Source organism: Siphateles boraxobius, unplaced genomic scaffold (assembly GCF_051911475.1).
Source record: "Siphateles boraxobius isolate OS27281-9 unplaced genomic scaffold, OSU_SipBor_1 2, whole genome shotgun sequence".
Lineage (NCBI taxonomy): Eukaryota > Metazoa > Chordata > Actinopteri > Cypriniformes > Leuciscidae > Siphateles > Siphateles boraxobius.
This window is the reverse complement of record NW_027508810.1, coordinates 14,708,672-14,731,825: the sequence shown is the minus strand read 5'-3', so window position 1 is coordinate 14,731,825 and position 23,154 is coordinate 14,708,672. Positions and strand designations below refer to the sequence as shown.

The window sequence follows — 23,154 nt, the reverse complement described above, 5'->3', positions numbered from 1 at the left end:
GTAGCAGTTGTAGAGAGATGAAAATGTGGATGGCATCAGTCCAGTGCCTTCAGAAATCACTTTCTTTTGAGTTCAGAATGGATGTTCACAGCATGACTGTTCATGAAGGTACTCCTCCTCCTCTCTTCCCAAAGCTACAATAGAGGTATACTACAATTTTGGGAGCCATACATTAACAATGCCTGTCAAAGCAGTATCAGTATGTTCTCACACAATACGCCATAAATAGATTTATATTATGTAATTCTTTGAAGGCCTCGACTCTATGGCTGATGATGTGTGTTTTGTGGTTCTCCTTATGATTAAACACCGACCACCTGCTCAAATACCAGTGTTCTGAGGCTTCAGATGGATTCCCGTCTGCTTCAATGTCTGTGGTCTGTCTCTCAGGTGAAAGACACAATACAGCAGTAAACGGAGATGCGAGTCTCCCGATGGCACAATCTCATGTTCTGTCAACACACAGAAGACAAAAGCTCGGGGGCGAACATCTATCAGCCAGCTCAGCTCCAATTTGGGGGGCCGTCAAAAGAGAGCAAAATAATATCTTCTTTGTGCAGTATGAAGTCAGTCAATGCTGCAAAAATACAGGGTGTTTCCCACCCCATTACATGACTTTGAGTCATAGAGAATATCTTTGTTGGAGCTTGTGAACAAGCAAAGGACAGTCTGAACAGAATGAAAGGTTCCCAGTGTGAGATTGGAGCCATCTCACCCTCATTCTGCCCAGGCCTACAATCCGCCACGCACTAAATACAACTAAAAACACCTCTTTTCCCTTATACGCCACCTTTATGGCTCCACGAGGAGAGAAAGGTCAGTGAAAATGGATAGCAGTAAATTCAATTCACATGCAATTGCTTTGGAAAATGCAATTCTGTGAAAGTCTGAATCTCACCGCCTGCAGTGAACCAAATAACAGAAAAAATCCAATGTTCTGTGCAATCCAGTCTTCTCATTAATGGCTTAAGTGTCTATACTGCCCTTCTTTTACGTAATCCAGAACATTCCACAAAAACAGCCTCTCTTGTATAATGCATAACCTCCTCATTTCTACAATGTGTACTCAAACGAAAGCAAAAATTACAAATGCACATATGCTCTATTAATCACAAATCAAGATACATAATTTCATAATTACATGGTAGCTATCATTTCATTACCCAGATATAAGATTTTATACAGGATCCTTTCAACCATAGCATAATAGTATAATTTATTTAAGTATCCGCAACCACATCAAACTAAAGAAGTATTGCAGGAAATTCAACCTGTATAAAGCTAATAATGCTCAGTATTCAAGGGAGTATTTGCTAGCTTTTTGATTGAGCTGAGGAGACACTGACCCTGGCAGTAAATGGCAATTTTGAATTTTGAATTGAAAATAAATTACCTATGGCTTAAATGTCATTAAAGAGTGTAGCTGTCTGGATTAGATGTGTAAAAAATTGGCAACAAGTTAAAGAGCTGCAAGACAGAGTCATGCTAAGGCATGAAAACTCCATTGTTGAGTTTTATCATGCAAATCTTGGAGACAATTACTTGATAATAAATTAGACAATTTGATGTCTGACGATCCAATTTCAGTTGAATAAAAGCTGTCAAAAATAAATAAAGAAAAAACTAAACGGTTGGTCATATCCCTGAGTGAATACCAAGACATAAAGCAGTGGTCAAAATAAATATGCCTCACAGGACTGTTTCCTCTTGATCTTATTAATTGGATCGAGCAAAGAGGAGAGGGTAAGTGCATCTGTCCTGTGTACACTAATCCCTTCAATAAAGATGAGCTGTAATGTGTAAAAAGCCTGTTTCTGAGGCAGTTTGTCTCAGGCAAAATCTGCTTATAAGGATCAAAAGTATCTCAGCAGAACTCAAAAGATAAAGCTGCCAAGGAAATTCTTAACTCAAAAACTTTCTGTTCACATAAATCACATATTATATGGATATAGCTGAGTTTTGTGAGAATACATACTGTGCTGTTGGACTGTGTATATCAACTCCTTTGGAATGCTGTTTGGCCAATTAAATTGGAGAAACATAAATAACTGTATGAAGGGGTTTATGTCATGACCAAAAACATTTTTCGAGATACAGCTCATTAATTTCTTGCTCTGATCCATGAATTAATTTAGTTTATAGTCAGGATAGAGATTTTGTTTAATACAAAATACAGGCCACACATAGCTTGTTTATGCTGGTTTGTGCAAGTGTGGGTGCTGGAATGTGCATCCACACTGCCATCTAGTGCATCTGAATGAATCACAATACATGTGGGCATTTAAGGGATAGTTCACCCAAAAATGAAAATGTTGTCATCATTTACTCACCGACCTCATTTTTTTCCAAATCTGCAATGGTTTCTTTCTTCTGTTGAACACAAAAGTAGACATTTTAAAGAATGTTGGTAAGCAGACAGTTGATGGCAGCCATTGACTTCCATAGTAGAAAAAAAAAATAGTCAATGGTTACCGTCAACTATCTGGTTACCAACATTCTTTAAAATATATAATTTTGTGTTCAGCAGAAGAAAGAAAATCATACAGGTTTGGAACAACATGAGGGTGAGTAAATGATGACAGAATTTTTGGGCGAACTATCCTTTTAAGTGCATGCAGTTACTTGTCATTTAATAAACACTTCCTCATCTAAAATTATTTATAGTATAGTATTATGTCAGGGACAGTACCTTTGGAGCAAGTGTTCAATTGAACAATTAACCCTTTGCTCCGCCCCCTTGTTTACTGTTGCAAACAAGCTTTCCAGAATATTTAAAATGACCAGGAGATTTTCATGAACAGCACAGTGTGCTTGTAAATCCATTTTATCTGCATTTTTTCAAGAAATTGTTAAATTAAACAGTAACGTGATTAAAAAGTGCCGCAACTGTAAGTGAAAATCGATGCATACACCTATCACAGTCAAGTGAACAGTGAAAAATCTACTTTCAAAGTGATTACAAATGAGAGAAAGGGAACATAACTGTTTCTAAAATCATTTTCTCTAAGATATTGTAATCGCTTTACTATAAACACTATGTTGACATGAATCAAAACATAAATGACACAATGATGTTAAATTAACATTCATTTACAGTACCTAGGAGCACAGATAGACATTCTTGGAATGTCATACATGTTCATCTGGGAATGATGGCTGACACTGTTTAATCCATAAAAGTACCTAATTATAATAAGAGACGCAACAACATTTTACTGTATTTTTTTCAACCTGTTAATTCTGTAAAATTGAGTTCAAATGTATCCAAACACACAGATCCAAGAGCAAAAAGCTTGTCTGAGAAAACGGCAGACAATTGATCATTATTATTTTTAGGCAGGATTTAGAGGAGGGTCAGTGGCCCAATCTTTGTGTTCCTATTGTTCCAATGGTGTTAATAAATGTCACAACACATGCTTGCACAAACAGCCTGTTACAGTTATGAGTCAGTGTAAGTGTATATAGTGTGTTATACACAGTATAAGGACATACACATTGAAGCTAAACTCTGATGAAGAACTCTTTAAGAATTCAAACTGCAAGAAAGCGCCTCCTGAGACAGATCATGAAAGCAGCCATTTCACCTCTCTCTCTCTCTCTCTCTCTCTCTCTCTCTCTGATGGCATTTGCTAAATGGGGGATGATTTTCAACATTCAGACTAAATACATCACCTGAATTAGTCTGTACAAACAATATTACACTATCCTAAAACTTCTATTGTTCAAATTACAAAGTAAATATTGCCTGCAACTACACAGATATCCTTTACTCACTCATAAATGCTGAATACCGTCTTTCCCGAGATGTACTCTATTCAATGAGCATAAAATTGCAGTGGAAGACCATTTACCACCAAATAAAAAACATACTTTGGAAGAAAAACTGGCACTCGGGTCATTATCAGTCCATTTTCTCGGGCAACAGTGCTCTCACAGAAAGTGCCTCAGGTGCTATTACGTATCATGGTAGAAATTCGATAGCCAAGTCCCGTGAGATTGATTCTGGCACAGGTTGAGGTTTGGCCAGCGGGGTGGAAGTGGAAATTGAGCTCTGAGGATCAGAAGGAGTTGAGGTGGAGGGGGGTGCAACGTATCTGTGTGGTTCAACTGAGGTCCAGCCACCTGTCACTAGGCTATCCCTTTACCTCAGCCAGTCGTACACAGTTCGGCTCCTTGTTGAGACTCCCCGCCGACCCTCTGGCAAACACTCTGTGTGTTCCTTAAGACTCCCATGTGTTCTTCCACATGTCTGATGTAACAAACTGTCAGGTGATGGGATAGAGTGCCTGAAATCATGCAAACACTTAAAATATTGAATTACGCTTAGCGCATGTTCAAGTTACATAATCTGATAAGCTTTCAACTAATAACATTGATCCATGACGCATTTGCTAATTGATGTCAAAATGTATTTAGCTCAAATGAAGAAGCCACAGATTCTATTACATTAAAGCTACTGTAGCTTTGCTTGTATTAGTTCATGAAATACATTACAAATCTATTAGTGTTTTCATATTTGATGCCAGTAATTGTAAAAGAGCTAAAGCTAGACATATGATTCTACCGTGAAGGTAATACACATATAAAACACCGTAATATTTAAACTCAGTTCTCAAGGCATCATGAATGTCTTATTTTATCGCTCCAAAACAACCAGAAGATTATTTATAGTTCAAAAAGTGCACTTTAAAAGCACAAAAGCGTCTTTACAAGGAGAGAAATGGAGAAAATAAAATTGTTGTGCAAAGAAAATGCATTAAAATGTCATTTCGAATTCCACGAAAGGCAATTTAGCCTCACAAAGACCTGATAAAAACCACTAAAAGACGGCAAAAGGGCAATGAGAAGGCAGATGATACACTAGCTCTAAAATCCACTGAAAATGCAAGGTTATAATGGATGAGAAACGAAAGCAATGTTGTATGTCAGATGGCAGAGGCTGTGCCCACCAGCTGCGGCTGATGACCCGGAGAGAGAAACTAAAGCTGTCATTACTGCTTTCTGAATTCATTATACCAGGAGGAAGTGACACATTGCCATCATTGATGTTCTTGTCTACCTAAACAAAGTCTTACTGATGAAGAGCAGATCTCAGGCTGCTCATTTAAGAACAATATGCTTGACAATTAGGAGAGAGAGTCTCTGTGTGCTCAGCCTCTCCCTGTTAATTGCAGGTTGTGGGCTTTTCAAAGATTCACCGGCAGTGAATCTGTGGGAAGACAAACTGAACTGAAACAACAAACCATTGTGTTCACACAGTCCTATATTTGAAAAATGTACTATTACATTTATTATCACCACATACTGGATTTCTGAATTGTTCTGAAAGGGATATTTCACCCAAAAATGAAATTTCTGTCATCGTTTCATGCAATTTCAAAGCCATTTGAACACAAAGGATTTGTTAGGCAGAATGACAGCCTCAGTCATCATAAACTTTCATTATATGGGGAAAAAAAAAACAGATGAAGAGAAGATTTTCTGCCTAACATCTCCCTTTGTGTTCCACAAAAGAACGAGTCGTACGGGTTTTGAACCACATCAGGGCGAGTAAATGATGAGATTAATTTTGAAGTGATTGTCTTTGACATTATCTCTTGCAATAGTAAAATATAATAGTGTTGACTTATTCTGAAAAGATAAGTGATGTCCGATTTGCGAATCACTCTTTTGAACCATGTAGTTATCTTTAAAGATTCAAATTGTAATGATTCACAAAGCATTTTGCAAACCACTTGACTGTAATAAATTGACAGGTTTTGCTACATACATTACAGCTACATCTACATAAGCTACTGAAACAATTATAAACAGCAGTTTTAACAAAAAGTATGTACCATTGGTGCACTATTGGAATGCGCATGCGCGTGCGGTTTGTGTTTGTGTTTGGAGCTCCGTCGAATTGATTCATTAATCCTTGATTTTCTTCTTTTCAACTCATTTATAAACAAGCACTTTCTATTTTTATATCATGGGAACTTATCCTCGCTACTATTCCTTATAAAAAACAATCGGATTACTTTGATATCGCTACTTAGATCCAACTTTCCGAATCTCGGCTACTAGCCTGTAGTCCGCTAGCATTTCACGCGTGGCCTCGCGCCTATCGACCGTCTTATTTTACACCCGTTTCACTGTAAGAATACAGGTTATATCCAGCATTTCAGTCCTAAATTAGTAGTGATATTGGTAGTATCACTTCTAATTTACTGTTCATCTGTTATAATGGCGAACATATCGGATGTGTGTCTAACGTTACCTCTGAGTGCAGGTGAAGACACATTCGAGCTGATTTCGGTACGATTGGAGCTGGAATCGGTGGAGAAACAGATCCGTGGTCTGCTGGAGAAACAAGCCGAGCTGCGGGATCGGCGATCAGCGCTTGAAACGTCACGCGCTGATGCTCATAAGTCAGTGGTTAGTAACTTTTTGACTCCGACTTCGTCTACTCCGTGCGTTTCTCTGCCCAGGAGGACGCGATCATCTCTAGCATCATTCACTCCGGCACCGACACAGCACCATGGACCCTGGGTGATCCCACAGCGAAAGACACGAGCCAGGACCAGAGCAAGAACCTCACCGCCCCTCCCGGTCTTCGAGATCTCCACCCGGAACCGCTTCTCCCCCCTTCGCGAGTCGGAACGCGACGACGCCGTGATCATCGGCAGTTCCATGGTCCGTCATGTCCGCGCTACCTCAGGTAAGGGTACGGTGCGCACTCACTGCTTTCCTGGTGCTCGTGTTCTTGATGTCGCTGCACAGATTCCCGAGATCCTGAACAGTGACGAGCGCGTCGGAGCTGTCGTGCTGCACACGGGAGTGAATGACATCAGGCTGCGGCAGACGGAGGTTCTGAAGAAGGACTACAAGAGCCTGATCGAGACGGTACGCAGCACAGCGCCTGAGGCAACGATCATCGTGTCTGGACCGCTTCCCACGTACCGACTAGGACAAGAAAGGTTCAGTAGATTATTTGCACTAAATGAATGGTTAATGTCATGGTGTAATGAACAGAAACTGCTCTTTGTAAATAATTGGAATCTGTTCTGGGAGCGACCTAGGCTCTACCGTGCTGATGGCCTGCACCCCAGCAGAATCGGAGCGGCTGTTCTGTCGGACAACATCTCCAAGACGTTACACACCATATGACTAGAAAATCAAAGTCCAAATCACAGTCTTTGCTGTGCCAAATTAATTGATATAAGTAGTGTAGAACATTATATAGAAACTGTGTCTATTCCTCGTTTAGTGAGGCCATATAATAAATCTACTGTAGGATCTAGGAAAAATCTTCCAAAAAATTAGATCGCTCACACCTAAGGCGGTTATTGTAAATGAAATGGTCACAGATAATAGCTTCGATGTACTTTGCCTTACTGAAACCTGGCTTAAACCAAATGATTATTTCGGTCTAAATGAGTCTACTCCACCAGGATACTGTTATAAGCATGAGCCCCGTCTGATCGGTTGTGGCGGCGGTGTTGCAACAATCTATAGAGATATTCTTAATGTTACTCAGAAAACAGGTCACAGGTTTAATTCATTTGAAGTACTTGTACTAAATATTACGCTCTTAGATGTAAGAAATAAATCCCTATTATCTCTAGCCTTGGCTACTGTACATAGACCTTCAGGGCCCTATGCTGATTTCCTAAAAGAGTTTGCAGAGTTTCTCTCAGATCTATTGGTCAATACCGATAAAGCAATAATTGTTGGAGATTTTAACATACACGTAGATAACACAAATGATGCGTTAGGGACTGCGTTTACAGATTTATTAAACTCTTTTGGGGTCAAGCAAAACGTCAGTGGTCCCACTCATCGTCTAAATCATACACTAGACTTAATTATATCATATGGAACCAATCCAACTGATATAGATATTATACCGCAAAGTGACGATCTCACTGATCATCAAATGGTAACTTGTATAATACGTACTGCTGAAATTTGTCATGTTGCGCCACGTTATAGACCAGGCAGAACAATCGTTACAACCACTATAGATAGATTCTCAAATAGCTTACCTGATCTATCTCAGCTGCTCAGTGAACCCAAACAAACAGATGAACTAGAGGAAATGACTAGCAGTTTGAGCACAATTTTCTCTAGTACATTAGATATTGTTGCACCAATTAGATCAAAAAAGGTTAGAGAGAAAACTAAAGCACCTTGGTACAACAGTGCTACGCATGTTATCAAGAGAGAAACTCGTAACTTAGAGCGTAAATGGAAACAAACTAATTTAGAGGCCTTTAGAATCGCGTGGAAAGACAGTATGTCACGTTATAAAAAGGCTCTAAAAGCAGCCAGGGCTGAGCATCTCCACAAACTAATAGAAAATAACCAAAATAATCCAAGGTTTTTATTTAACACCGTGGCTAGACTAACAAATATACAGACATCACCAGAGCAAAATATTCCGTTACAGTATAGTAGTAATGATTTTATGAACTACTTTAATGAGAAAATAGAAAGCATCCGTAACACAATTGTAAATGTACACTCTTTTATGGTGTCTTATGATTCAGCCTCAATTATCGCCCCTCTGGAACAACTACACCGCTTTACAACTATAGGACAGGAAGAGCTAAATAAACTTATCATTGCATCGAAACCAACAACATGTTTATTAGATCCAATACCCACTAAACTACTGAAAGAAGTGTTACCTGTAGTGGAAGAGCCTCTTCTCAATATTATTAACTCGTCTTTATTTTTAGGTCATGTTCCAAGAATATTCAAGCTGGCAGTAATACAACCTCTCATTAAGAAACCGCAATTAGACCCAAATAACTTAACAAATTACAGACCCATTTCAAATCTTCCATTTATGTCTAAAATACTAGAAAAAATTGTGTCCGCTCAATTGTGCTCTTTCTTGCAAGAAAATGAGATATATGAAAAATTCCAGTCAGGATTCACACCGCATCATAGCACAGAAACTGCGCTAGTTAAAATTACAAATTATTTACTTTTAGCTTCTGACCAAGGCTGTATCTCAATACTAGTTCTACTCGATCTTAGCGCTGCGTTCGACACTATCGATCATAAAATACTCCTGGATCGACTACAAAACTACACTGGTGTTCAGGGACAGGCATTAAGCTGGTTTAGATCGTACTTATCAGACCGTTATTATTTTGTCTGTTTAAATGGGGAAAAATCAAAGATAACGTCAGTAATCTATGGAGTCGCGCAAGGATCGGTGTTAGGCCCTCTGCTATTCTCAATATATATGCTCCCACTTGGTAATATATTTTAAGAAAACATGGAATTAATTTCCACTGTTATGCTGATGACACTCAATTATATATTTCATCACGGCCAGATGAAAACACTTACTTATCAAATTTGACAGAGTGTCTCAAAGATATAAAATGCTGGATGACGCGTAATTTCCTGCTACTAAACTCAGATAAAACGGAGGTATTACTTATTGGTCCAAAAAACTACCCACAAACTCACTTACAATACAACTTTAATATACAAGGATGTCCTGTTACTTTATCCACTACAGTAAAAGACCTGGGTGTTATACTAGACCGCAACTTGTCTTTCGAAAATCATATTTCAAATGTTACAAAAACAGCCTTTTTCCACCTTAGAAACATTACACAGCTACGTAACATGCTATCTGTTTCTGATGCAGAAAAGTTAGTTCATGCATTCATGACCTCGAGACTAGATTATTGTAATGCTATATTAGCTGGCTGTCCTGCATCCTCAATAAACAAGCTACAGTTAGTGCAAAATGCAGCTGCTAGAGTTCTTACTAGGTCAAGAAAATATGATCATATAACACCAATTTTATCATCTCTACACTGGTTACCTATCAAATTCCGTATCAATTACAAAGTACTATTACTGACCTATAAAGCTCTAAATGGTTTAGCTCCTGTGTATTTAATGGACCTTCTATCGCCCTACAATCCATCGCGATCTTTAAGATCACTAAATTTGAGGCTTCTGGTCATTCCTAGGATATCTAAGTCCACTAAAGGAGGAAGGGCGTTCTCACATTTAGCTCCAAAACTCTGGAATAGCCTTCCTGATATTGTTCGAGGCTCTGACTCGCTCTCCCAGTTTAAAACTAGATTAAAGACGCATCTCTTTAGCCAAGCATTTACATAATGCTTACCTTTTATATCACTGCTGAATCAGATCAAATGCATTTAATATTATAAAACTTGAAGAGTCTGTAGGTTATTTGTATAGGTTGCATAGTATTTACAGTCATTACGTTCCTGTGTATACTGCGTGAATGACGGGTGGTTGGGTAGATATTGTGTTTTGCGGTAGGTGGTATGCCATACGGAACCGTTATCACTGAACCAGCTTTAACGACGACAGTGGGGCTCGACAGCCTTAGTCAAACGGGTCGGCGCGTATGGTTGGGCTGCGGAGAGATTGTGGTTGGGTCTCAGCAGCAGGAGGGATGTAGAGGTCAGTAAGCAGGGCTGAGTTGAGTGGGGGACGGAGGGGGGTGACTCTGGGACGCAAGAAACACTGTCTTCATGTTTTTTATCATTTACGCCCGTGTTATGGAAATCATTATGAACAGCAGCTACGCTAATTATTTTCCCTTTTTGCTTTCTGCTGTTATCTCGGGACGCGAGTCCCGAGAAAAACGGCGTTCGTCAGCTCCAGTTTGTATCCAGCCTTTCACGGAGACTTCAGATACCCCAATCACAAAGCCTGTGAAGAGACGACTCAACACCGGCGATATGGACCCTCTATGGTGGACAGCACTGATCCTCAACAACTCGTCTCAACACCGGCGTGATTACTTGGACTTCCAAAAGATGGAAATGGATAAATATTCTAAATGTTCCGATCCAATCTGCCTTGTAATGCTGCCCGTATCATAAATCATGCACTGTTCCTTCGTTGGCCAGAGGAGAACTGGCCCTCCGACTGAGTCTGGTTTCTCCCAAGGTTTTTTTCTCCATTCTGTCACCTGATGGAGTTTTGGTTCCTTGCCACTGTTGCCTTGTCTTTTGGCTTGCTTAGTTGGGGACATTTAATATTCAATAATATTATTGATCTGCCTTACTTAAGGTGGACGTTGACTCAATTTTCTTTTAGAAACACACTCTGTTATATTATTTTCATGTTATCACTGTGAAGCTGCTTTGATACAATCTGTATTGTAAAAAGCGCTATATAAATAAAGGTGACTTGACTTGACTTGACATTGACTATGTTCCATTGTTTTTAAAGAAAAATATGTATTATGTATTTGCTTTATGCAAATTCTTTATTGAGGTTTCAATCATAAATACACAAATGTCTTTATAGCAAAGTCTCAGTGCACATGTTTGGAAATACCATTTCCCATCCACGAGAACGGAATGTTGTAGATGGATCCAAGATTATCATGTTTCGTTTAAGATGGGTACAAACTTTCCCAGCATGCCTGGCTGACTCCTTCAGAGATATGCCAGTTTGCTTTTGTTAGTGTTGTGGATAGATTTCCCTTCCAAAGCTCTGGAATCCAGAAGGCTGACTGGGTGGCAACAATGTGAGCCTTTATTCGCTCCTTAAGGCAGAACGATGCACGCCTACTCATGGCGAGCATAAGAGTGCAGTGATCCACATGCTAAGGCCTTCAGCCCAACCAGGACGACAATTAAACTAGACAAGACAAAACTGCAGGGCTCATTCGAAAACACCCAGGAAAATGTGAGACTTTATGAGTGTGACTGAATATGAGACTAACTGACTGTCGCTAGTTCATGTTGCTGTGCACATGTGTGACTTTAAGCAAATCATTTAATAAGATGACATTATAGGAAACCAGTAAAGAAACCGGTAAAGTAAATTTAGGCGACAATGAAGTGAGGGAACTAATGACTTATTCTGTAGGATTTAATGCTGTGTGTTGGCATTGACAAATTACATACATTTGCATGCTCCTCGACCTTTCCCCATTCCCATGAACAGAAAAGTGGGCACATATTTGCTGTGCGTGTTCAGGGCAGGAATGGGTGGAAAAGAGTGTCCAAATGAACAGCAGAAGATTTGTGATGATGCATCAAAGTAATTATTCTTTCTTTTTTTTTCACCCTTTAGCACTTTTCACTCATCTGAGTTTGCAGCACTGCTCCAATCTGGGTGCAGCAATTAGCATATGGATGTTTTCTTCCGAAAGCAAATATCCGAAATGAAAGTGGTGACCTGACATCTCATGAAGTGCATTTATGACAAACTGCACTACCCTCTATCCATGTAATTAATATTTGGGCAAGCAGCAGGCAGAATCAAGAACTGCAAAATGCAAATCGCTAGAGTACTTAGTAGAACGGAATCATAAAATATGCATGAGGAGAAAAGGGTGAAAAACCCTCGCTTGTTAGATCTCAATACTTTAGAAACCTGTAAATGAAAGTGAAATGCTAAGTAAAATACGACAAATGACAGAAACTGGCATAGCTTAAAGTTGGCTTCAGCAAAAAATTCACTTTAATAGGAACACCCATAGATAAAAGCTCGTTGCTCCACCCCCAAAATGCACATGCAATACAAGAGTGGATGTCTCTTTATCATAACTTAAGCAATATAAAATAATGCCTTGGGAAAAATGAAGTGAAATGATGAACGAGCGTCAAGGAAGAACAAAAAATGAACATACAGTACACAAGAGTTTAAAAGCAAGAGTTGGTTGATAGTCGCCAGCAGCACACCAGCGCCAGACAAACAATGACACTCAAAACTGTCCTGTTACTATAGCTAACATTACAACAACAGCATATCTTGGTTCTGTGAAACAGCAAAACCAATGTTACTCACATAGTGCAGAAACAACACAACCACGGCATCCTTTTTCAGGCCTTCATGCTTAGGTCTCGACAGCACTGGAAATATTTTCTAAAATTAACGCAGATCCTAAAGCTCTTGCCTGAATCCTTCTTTTTCCAGTGATATTCTTCTGAACTTTTTTCTCCCTTGTAATGTCTCTCAACCATCTCTCTTTCTACAGTCTTTCTTCAAATCTCCCTCCTGCTCACTCTCTCTCCTCCCCATCATGAGTGAATACGCCCCCTTCTGCTGATTGGCTACAAGTATGTTGTGGTGCTCTGTCTGATCCACTTTCAACAGCGTTTCTCAGAAATTGCTTACTGCACATTTCAGGCAACTTACTATACCCAATTGTGAGTTCAGGAAGCAGTTTTTGAGATTCCAGGATTCCCCCATTCGAATCGATAGGACTTGGCCAGAGGCGTTTGAAATATGGCAGCCGAGTGAACAGACTTTACTTGAAAGGGACTTTGCTATAGCTAGCTAACATAGGTTGTAGAAATTGTAATACTGACTTGTGATGGAAAATCAATAAGGGGTGGTAAAACACATTTTTTCAAAGGCTTGATTGTGTTTGTGGGGTGCACTGTAACATGTTCATGCTTCGTTTTAAAAAAAATGCATTATTTTTCATATATTTTACCTTTATTCTACACTGCTCTGTCCCTCCTTGTAAAAACGGTCTAATGGTTTCCGGGTTCTATTAAGCCAGTCCCTCAAAAATACGCATTGGGCTCAGATTGGTTAGCTGGCCCAGTGTGTTGTGATTCGCTAACCGACTAGTGCAGGTTTTCCGGAAACGTCACACCCCGTACCTTAACCGGTAGCCTAGTTTGTGCTTTGGTGTATTAAAAACGATGGCGTCAATAAAACCATACCAATTTGAGCCCGAATGAGACCCAGAGAATGTTAGTGAAGATGATCGAGCAGAACCTGTTCAAGAACGGCTGTTAAACGACGTTTCAGAAAGGTTCGTTTTTTGTTGTCACCTTTTAGATACGCTGTTATTTAATTGCACTAATTATTATAGTATTACAAAAAAATATGCTTCATAAACAAGAATTTCATATAATCGTTCTAACAAATTATACTACAGTCCTCAAAGAGATTTTTTTTTAGTAAAGACTGCGGATCTATAGTGATCGTTACTGACTGTATGGCACGGTTACTTTTGTATTTTTAGAACGATTGTAGCCAAATATCTGTCGACAGAACTATTGAGCCAAAACGAACACTAAACATTGAATTTACTACAGTAGCCAAATCAAACACAGAACCATGTTTAGCATGCCTGTAGATAAACAAGCGATAAACAATACATAAAAGCTCTAATCAAAGAATAATTTACTCTAATTGCAAGTTCGCTGTTGAGATTTAAAAAAAGTTTGTAAAGTTAGGTGTTTGTCGGATAACATTAAGTATGAATGAGCATTTAACAAACTGGTTTGCAGAGCCAAACAGCGTTGTCATTTGTTTACTTCCTTGGAACTATTACAGGAAAACACATAGACGAAAAATAAATCATACTTACAGATTGTGGCCCGTAATCAAAAGCTTCTGTTCTTAAAGTTGGAACTGCTCCATCTTTCAGAACAAGCCGTTGTGTGAATCATGCATTGAACTCGCCAAGATTCTGGAAGCTTTCCTCCGTAAAAGCTTTCCTCCGGGCACTGATGAAAATAACAGCGTTTCAACGACATTGCGGCGGCAACAACACTCCTATACCACAATAACTTTTCTCCAACGCAATAAATATATAATATGGCCTCGCCCCCCCCCTATTTTGTATTCTTGGAGGAGGGGTTTATTGGGGTTGCTGATGTCAGCAACCCTGGAGGAATGTCGTGTAGTCCCTACCGGCTGTTTGCTGTAGTCCTTAGAAATGTATTTCTTTAAAAGCAAATATCTCCGTTTGTTTGAACTTTGAGCCCTGTAACTTTGTTTGAGGTCTTGTTTTGCAAATAAAATAATAGTTTTACATTAAATGAAAGACTTTGTATGCTTGTGTATTCACACAAAAAATACACAATTTATAATTCTATAGTTTTCAGAAATAACATAACATAGCACTCATTAAATTAAAAATATACATTTACTTATCTGACATATCAAATATGTTGCTAAAATAAAACACGTTGGCAGGACAAGTAAAATTTGGCCGCACTGGGCAACCAAAAGAAACCTTATTACTGAGTCCCATGTGAAAAATGGCCCAATTTTCTTGAATTCACCCTATCCAGATAAAGGCTGAGATACTCTAAGGAGGTTGACTGGAAGTAAACTATTGACTGAGACAAAGTGCAATAAGAAAAGTCTGGCCCCAATGGCATCTGATCCACACATAAGAGCTCTACATTGCATTGCGTTGGCTGGCCAAAGGATAATTAAGGGTCATCTGCTGTCACAGACCTGTTCTTTAGGTCCACTATTTTGGTCATTACACAAACACAGGGTCCCGAGTCTAGACAACCCCACCCCGCTGACTGGCATTCTATTGCTCCCAACAAACAAAACAACTAAAACAATAGAATTGTGTTGAAACTTTCCCATTGAGGTGATTACAAGTTTCAACATCTGTCCCATTTTTCTCCTAATAGTTAAAGGGGTGGTAAAACACGATTTCACTTCTCTAACTTTAGCTAGTGTGTAATGTTGCTGTTTGAGCATAAACAACATCTGCAAGTTACAGCGCTCAAAGTTCAAAGCAAAGGAGGATATTGCTTTTAAACAAATCAATTTCTAAGGACTACAGCAAATGACCGGTTTTGGACTACACGACATTCCATGGGATATGCTGATGTCAGCATATCCCATTATTTACATAAACCCCTCCTCCGAGAATACTTAATATGCGGGGCGAGGCCATTTTATATTGCTGTTTTGGAGATGAGTTGTTGCAATGCCGTCGAAACGCTGCTGTTATTTTCATCCGGACTGCAGGTCGCTTTGTTCAGCCTTCCTAGGGACGAGGGAGTTAGGGATCAATGGTTAAAATGTATTTTCATAATTATGACCCAAATCTCACTCTCTGTGCTGCAGATGTTAAGGAGGAAGGCTTTCACAATCTTCACAAGCTCAATGCAGGATTCGCACATCGGCTTGTCCTGAAAGATGGAGAAAAAACAGAAGCTTTTGTTTACGAGCCACAACCTGTAAGTATGATTTATTTTTCGTCGATGTCTTTTCCTGTAATAGTTCGTATTGTTAATTGTACGTTGTAGCAAGGAAGTAAACAAATGGCAACGCTGTTTGCCTCTGCTGGTTTGGTATGCTCATTCATACTTAACGTTATCTGACAAACACCTAACGTAACAAACTTTTTTTTTTTATCTCAACAGCGAACTTGGAATAAGTGTAAATTATTCTTTGATTAGAGCTTTTATGTTTATCTACATGCTTGTTTATCTACAGGCATGCTAAACATGGTTCTGTGTTTGATTTGGCAGCTGATGTTTAGTGTTCGCTTTGGGTTAATAGTTCTGTCGACAGCTATTTGTCTACAATCGTTCTAAAAATACAAATGTAACGGTGACATACAGTCAGAAACGATCACTATAGATCCGCAGTCTTTACTCAAAAAAATCCCTTTGAGGACTGTAGTGTAATTTGTTAGAGCGATTATATGAAATTCTTGTTTATGAAGCATATTTTTTTGTAATTCTATAATTATTAGTACAATTAAATAACAGCATATCTAAAAAGTAATGAGAGAACAACAAAAAACAAACCTTTCTGAAACGTCGTTTAACAGCCGTTCTTGAACAGGTTCTGCTCGTTCATCTTCACTAACGTTTCCCCGGGTTCAATTCGTTTTATTGACGCCATTGTTTATAATACACCAAAGCACAAAGTACTGGTAAAGATACGGGGCGTGACGTTTCCGGGAGACGTGCCGTGCACTAGACGGTTAGCGAATCACAACACACTGGTCCAGCTAACCAATCTGAGCCCATTGCGTAGTTTTGAGAGACTGGCTTCACAGAACCCGGAAACCATCAGACCGTTTTTACAAGGAGGGGAAGAGCAGTGTAGAATAAAGGTAAAATATATGAAAAATAATGCAATTTTTAAAAGACGAAGCATGAACAAATCAAGCCTTGCGAAAAAAACACAATCAAGCCTTGCGAAAAATTGCGTTTTACCACCCCTTTAAAAAACTGATGTGTGAGTCTGGTGTGTCCTATCCAGCATTGAATGTAAATGACTTGATCTCAGCAATTATTAAAATGGAATATGTTTTTTTTTTAATTTGTCTGGGCCAAACTTTCTGTGATATTCAAGTAAGAAGTGAAGTCAAACACTGTCTGTTTGTTTTATATGGAGGGAGAGGTGTGTTCGCCATGGACTGAAAGACAAACAAATTAAAACCTTTTGAATGCCACTGGCTATGCGGTTGTTTGAGTGAACAATGAAACAAATTCTAGCAATGGCTCTAGTGGCTGATTCACAAACATTACCATAGAAAAAAATGACCCATCCCTGAAGGAATTTGTTGGGGTTGTCTCATGACCCGTCTTGACCTTGTCCTGTAATTTTTTTCCCACAGAAACCATTAGGGATTCATAAAACGCTTTTATGTTTGCTGAGGTAGACTGACATTATGTTTTGATGCTGAGACACATGCAAATCTTTCTGGTTAGGCGAATGTCTCGACATCCATCTCAGTGACACTAATGTGCATTGAGGCTAATGAGCTTAAAGAGGTGTTAATTATTTCAGCAGGAGAAAAATTACAATTTGCAATGTCTTCTAAGTGTCTTGAATAACAGTTTACACTGCGCCACGTCCTTTAAAGTGAGATAAACTGCCACCATACTGAGGACTGAACAATTTATGATGATGTCCTGTGTATCGGAAGGAAAAGGGAAATTGAATGAATTCCCTCAGACAGGATGCCACATTTATGAGGTAGCAGTATTAAACTGGCATAAATATTAGGCCACTTTTCATTATCTGAAAGGATCAAAAGTTTTCATATAAATATTTATTAGTTTTATTTTAAATACTATAGTATTGTACACATTTACTATTAACAAAAACTGAGATAGATGTTTGACATCAAAGCAGTCCATATAAAGAACATGAATCAATTATATAAAATAATAATAATAATAATAATAATAATAATAAAATAAAGGTTATTAAAATGTTCTTTGCAACACCTTCAGTGTTCAGCAACTTATCAACAACCATGTTCACAAGTTGGCTATAATATTTGGAGATTCAATTTTTTTTGATGCTTCATATCATTTGGTTGCTTTTTAGGTTCCTCAAAGCTCTTTTCTAAAGAACTAGAAAATAAAAAGGTTTTTTTCTTGAATCTAAAAAGGTTCTTCAGTGGTATCAGGCTATTAAACTCTATTTGGTTCTAAATGAAACTAAGATTGCATGATATATCGGCCACCATATTGGTATCGGCTGTTATATGTTCATTTTTAATGTTCTTGTTATCGGCCCGGTAAGAACTTTGGGCAATATATTAAAGCTGATAAATAATGGATTATTTCCTTAAGCTGAGACACTTCGGATGTGCACTGTTCACCATGAGGTTTTTGAATTGCTTGAAATATTATTATTGGAATTATTTAATATTAATATAATATTATTGGAATTACTTCAAAAAGGAAAATACAGTTAAGAGCAACATGCAAGTCTGTCATATAGGCTACATAAAATTATAATGAGAACATCATTATAATTCTATGTTTGGGACATGGCTTTTAATGGTGAGCCTTTCATTTTTGTAATCAGAACTCTAAAAAAAATTATATAACATTTGGATTTAGATTTACCGGCCTATATACTGGTTATCAGCTTTCAAAAATAAATAATTATCAGTTATCAGTATCTGTATTAAATAACACCTTATAAAATATATTATGATTAGAATCCAGCAAAAAGTGGAATGAAAGTCACATCAGAATGAGTTAATATGCCATGAGGGGCTTGATTCCAAAAACTCAATATGGATCCTGGCCAGCACTGGGCATTTGTGATGAAAGCACAACTTCACCTCGTCTTGACTCTGGCTCAAAACAAAATTAGTCATACTCATTTCAACAGTGCTGCATTATTTGAAGGCTCTCCTAGAAAAAGCTGTGTGTATTATGAGACGGCCAGCCATGCAGCCAGCTCCATTGAGTCATCATTCAGTGAGAGCTCAATATACAGAGTGAAAACAGAAGGAGAGTTTAAATCAGCACACTAAGTATAACCGCAAACCACAATGTGAACCGTAAATCAGTGTGAGATCACATGCTGGATGTGCTAAAAAGTTTATCAAGTGGAAGATAAGGCTAGAGCAAAAGATATGAGTCCTTCACATAGATGGTAAATGTGCATGCAACTGCATCACAACATGCCATATTGTCAAATCACCAAGCGACCTCGCCTCATTCATACAGTAAACTAGAAATGCTTAGTATAAGACATTTTTAATCAACCTGTAAGCCTCATTTATATAAGTGCTGGTATGAACGCAGGACTCTCTAATTGAATATTAGACCCCTGACGAGAAGATAACAACATTAATGGACCCCCTTCCTAATCTCCACAAGAATCCTGGCATCATATCTGAGACATGTCTCTATATTTTTTGTAGATATATCCTCCAGCTCTTCACCAACCTTTCTCAGGCTGCCTTGCCTGAGATAAGAATAGTACATAGCCTCAAGAAATACATTTGGCACAGCAGGTCAGCCATGGAAAAATTACCTTCTGTGCTTTTTAATATCGAGAAACTTTTCTTCCTTTTGGAGCTGCAAAGACACCAGTGGTAGAGAAGGAAATAAAGGTCTTAGAGGATGGCATGAGTTGAGTTTTCCATAAATATACAAGACAATACAAAAGTAGGGTTTTGGATAGTGAAGCCTTTATGGTAACGGATTTTCTCATGTCACATAACACTAGGGTGGTCTAAATTGGATGTTTGTTGCCAGTTTAAGAATGCCCTACAATATTGGCAGGAAGTTGAGACTACTCAGCATAAACAGAAGAAAAGCTGAAACAACACTGAAGCCATTTTCAAATGCAGTTCTGGGCACCTTTTAACTGCATCTTAGACTGGTACCTCCTAAAAGTGTCACTTTCTCAAGAACAAACATATCGTATGAGCAACTCTTATTATTATCATCACAAAACTAATTACATTCTTCCTAAATAGCTTTAAGGACTGGTTCCAAGTGGTGCCACTAAAAAAACGCTGCACTGTAAACCATTATGCCTGAAATGCATCTAACCACATGAATGTCATGTCAGTGCTGACAGCACAGCCGGTGACACAAGTGTCAGTCCCCTGTGGATATACAATAAGCTCAGTGTTACTGTGGGGATGACAGTACTTTTATGAAGAAATAGCACCAAAAACCCTGCGGTGCACAGCGCATCGTATATCCTATATCTAATATTCAGATGTGGTATGAGATGAAACCAACTGGCTACAAACAAATACACCACATGAACTGCTCTGAATGAAAAAGAGACATTTTCAATATGGGGGCGTGAAATATGCTTCCTCATTGCTAAGGGCAGGTACACCTCCACACAGTTCTGATATTCTGCCATGGGAACAAAGCATGTCAATTTTGTTCAAGATACTGACAAACACACAAGCCACTGACCTTGCCCAAGATATAAAGGAATAGTAGAGCCAAAAATGAAAAATCTGTCAGCATTTACATTTACTGTGGAAAACAAGAACAATTTAAAAATCTGCCACTCTTTTGCAAACTAACCACTCGATGTACTAGCTTAGAATAACGCAAGTTGATTGGCATGATACCTTAGCTTATACACAAATGTGCAGTTACGTTTTTAAGTGTATTATCCACCGGTTTCACAGACCAGGCTTAAACCTAGACCCAGACAAAAATGCGTGTCTGAGCTGTTTTAACTGACATAACTGGCACTGAGAAATCTTAAAATATGTCTTTGCTATTGTTTTGTCTCAAAACTGCAGACCAGTAATGTTTTTTTTCTTCTGAGGCACGTTTATAAGCTACTTAAATGTACTAAAAAAGGCCTAATCCTGGCTTAATCTAAGCCCTTTTTGTGAAACCAGGCCTATATGTTTTTGTTTGACCAGGCATTACAAACAGCTACCCCCATGCAGTCCTTTGGCTGAAAACAACTTAGCAGGCAGACCGAATTGTTTTCATGATACCAGTTCAATGGCTGTATTCAAAATCACCCCCTACATTTTTATAAAGCGCACCTTTGGACAGGACAGCCATTTGTGGTGGAGTTCGACACCATAGTGGACATTTTCGAGTGCACTCATTCAATCTCCACCTCAATAACAAGTGTACAACCAGGTGAATAACAACTTAAATTTACTCCTGTTGGAAGACTTGGAATTCATATGGACCACTTTTAATAATTATTCTCTAGTTTGCCATTTGAAGCATTATAACTTCAGCAACCTGTCACTATCAATAGAATAATAAGAGTTGACCCTACACCCCCCCCCCCCCCCCCCCCCCCCCCCCAAAAAACAAAAACAAAAAAAAAACAATTCTGTCATCATTTACACACCCTCAAGTTGTTCCGAACGTCTATGAATTTCTTTCTTCTGCTGAACACAAAAGAAGATTTTTTAAAGAATATAACCAAACAGTTGTTGGGCACCATTGACTTCCATAGTAGGCTATATGGAGAGAGAGAGACAAAATACTATGGAAGTCATAGTATTGGTCATTGTTTACAACCATTTGATTTTAAAATAACTTTTGAGTTTAAAAGAACAAATAAATTCATACAGGTTTGGAACAATTTGAGGGTGAGGGTGAGTATGTCGACAGAATTTTCATTTTTGGGTGAACTGTCTTACAAACAATTTATAGCCATAATAAACGCAAGCACCTCGCCTTGGTGAATGGCATTTCTGTGCTTACTATCTTGTGTTGCGTAATACAAATATTACACGAGGATACTGAAAAATGGGAAATAACAAAAACTCAAGAGGAGACGAGACAGAGGCAGAATTGGGATCCTATCCTTGTTCTTGCACGTTATCCAGAAGCTTTCATCACCGGAGAAGTCACATGTAGGCTGGCTACCTGCTGTATTTTCATTTAGTATAGTGTGGCTATAGAAAAACACAGAATCTAGAGCAAATACAAATAATGTATATTAATCCGGAAAAAAAAATCTTTAGGCTATATGTCGATGTTAAATTCTGAGTAAACATTTGAAACAATGTTGTTGTTTAATGGATATTAAACGGTCTGTTATGTTTTAATTGTCTTACAACTTATAAAACGGTAAAAACAAAAATAAAATAAAAAACATGTGCTTACCTTGATTTGTAGTAACAGTCTTTTCCTACGTTTGGGTATCTTGTTGCAAGAGTAAACAGCAGCGTTAATATTACACTGAGAACGCTGAGTGTGTTTGTTGCGATTGAGATGCGCGCAGAAGTTTATGGAAATCAGTCGCCAGATTCCCAATCCTCAAGTGCATTTTTCTTCGCCTTGAACAAAGCAATAAACACCCGAAAATACAGTCAGCCGGTTAGCCGCTTCCTTACAGTAACATTCAAGTCTAAACGACGCGCTTGATTCTACACCTCCTATTCCACGGGCTCCACACACAACTACTCCCCACGGACACGTGATCATCCCACGGGAATAGCTCTCATCCCTCCCTCAACGGTCGGCAGCTGGGATCGGTTACACCGGCATCGCTTCGGCAGGACACGTCCTTAAGTTCGGCTTTGTCTATTCAGTTGCGTCCTTCTTGATGGCATGCATGTGCACAGAATGTATTGACAACAATGGAAACCATTTGACAAGCATTGACGTTGAAATCAGTTTGAGTTGACTGCATAGCCTACAGATATCGATCTGGTGATGTAAACAGAGATAGCTACAATTCAGCCTGAGAATTATGCGGGTTTGGACTGGTCTGATCCCCAACCCCCGAGATAGTCTTAAAAAATTTATATTTTTTTGTAGACCTATAGTAAATTATATTCAATAAGTAGACTATCCCTTTCAAGTTCTGTAACCAAAACAAACAGATTGTATCGCAGATATTTGCAATAGAAATTCCATTAACCCTTTGAAAAGTCAGTGTTATTTAAATTCCTTGACTTTACACCATTAGAAAATAACCCTTGTAACCATACTTTTTAATAGTGTCAATAATAACATTAGCCTAGTTTTTAGTTGAAATTACTAGAAAATGTTTGTCCATAGCCTACTCATTAGCAGGATATTCTTGTAAATTGTAAGATTAAGTGGACAGATATCTCAAGAGTCTATAGTCAAGTCTCACATAAAATAATTTAATCTGAAATCAATATTTCATTGATTCAGGGCTGTCGGGTTCATTTTGCAATGATGAGCAGCTGAT

The 23,154-nt window shown here is 38.5% G+C and overlaps 1 protein-coding gene across 4 annotated transcripts in view; it reads right to left on the bottom strand.

The window, feature by feature from the left end:
• The window catches only part of mid2 (midline 2), a 164,586-nt gene extending 142,179 nt beyond the window's left edge, over window positions 1-22,407 (bottom strand). For 3 of the 4 annotated variants that reach the window (XM_077236040.1, XM_077236038.1, XM_077236037.1), the window contains exon 1: window positions 22,098-22,368. The gene's annotated coding sequence lies outside the window, so the exon portion shown is untranslated. Of the gene's footprint in view, window positions 1-22,097 lie in introns of all 4 variants that reach the window. The other variant, XM_077236045.1, reaches the window with a different exon arrangement.
• Between the last annotated feature and the right edge of the window lie 747 nt (window positions 22,408-23,154).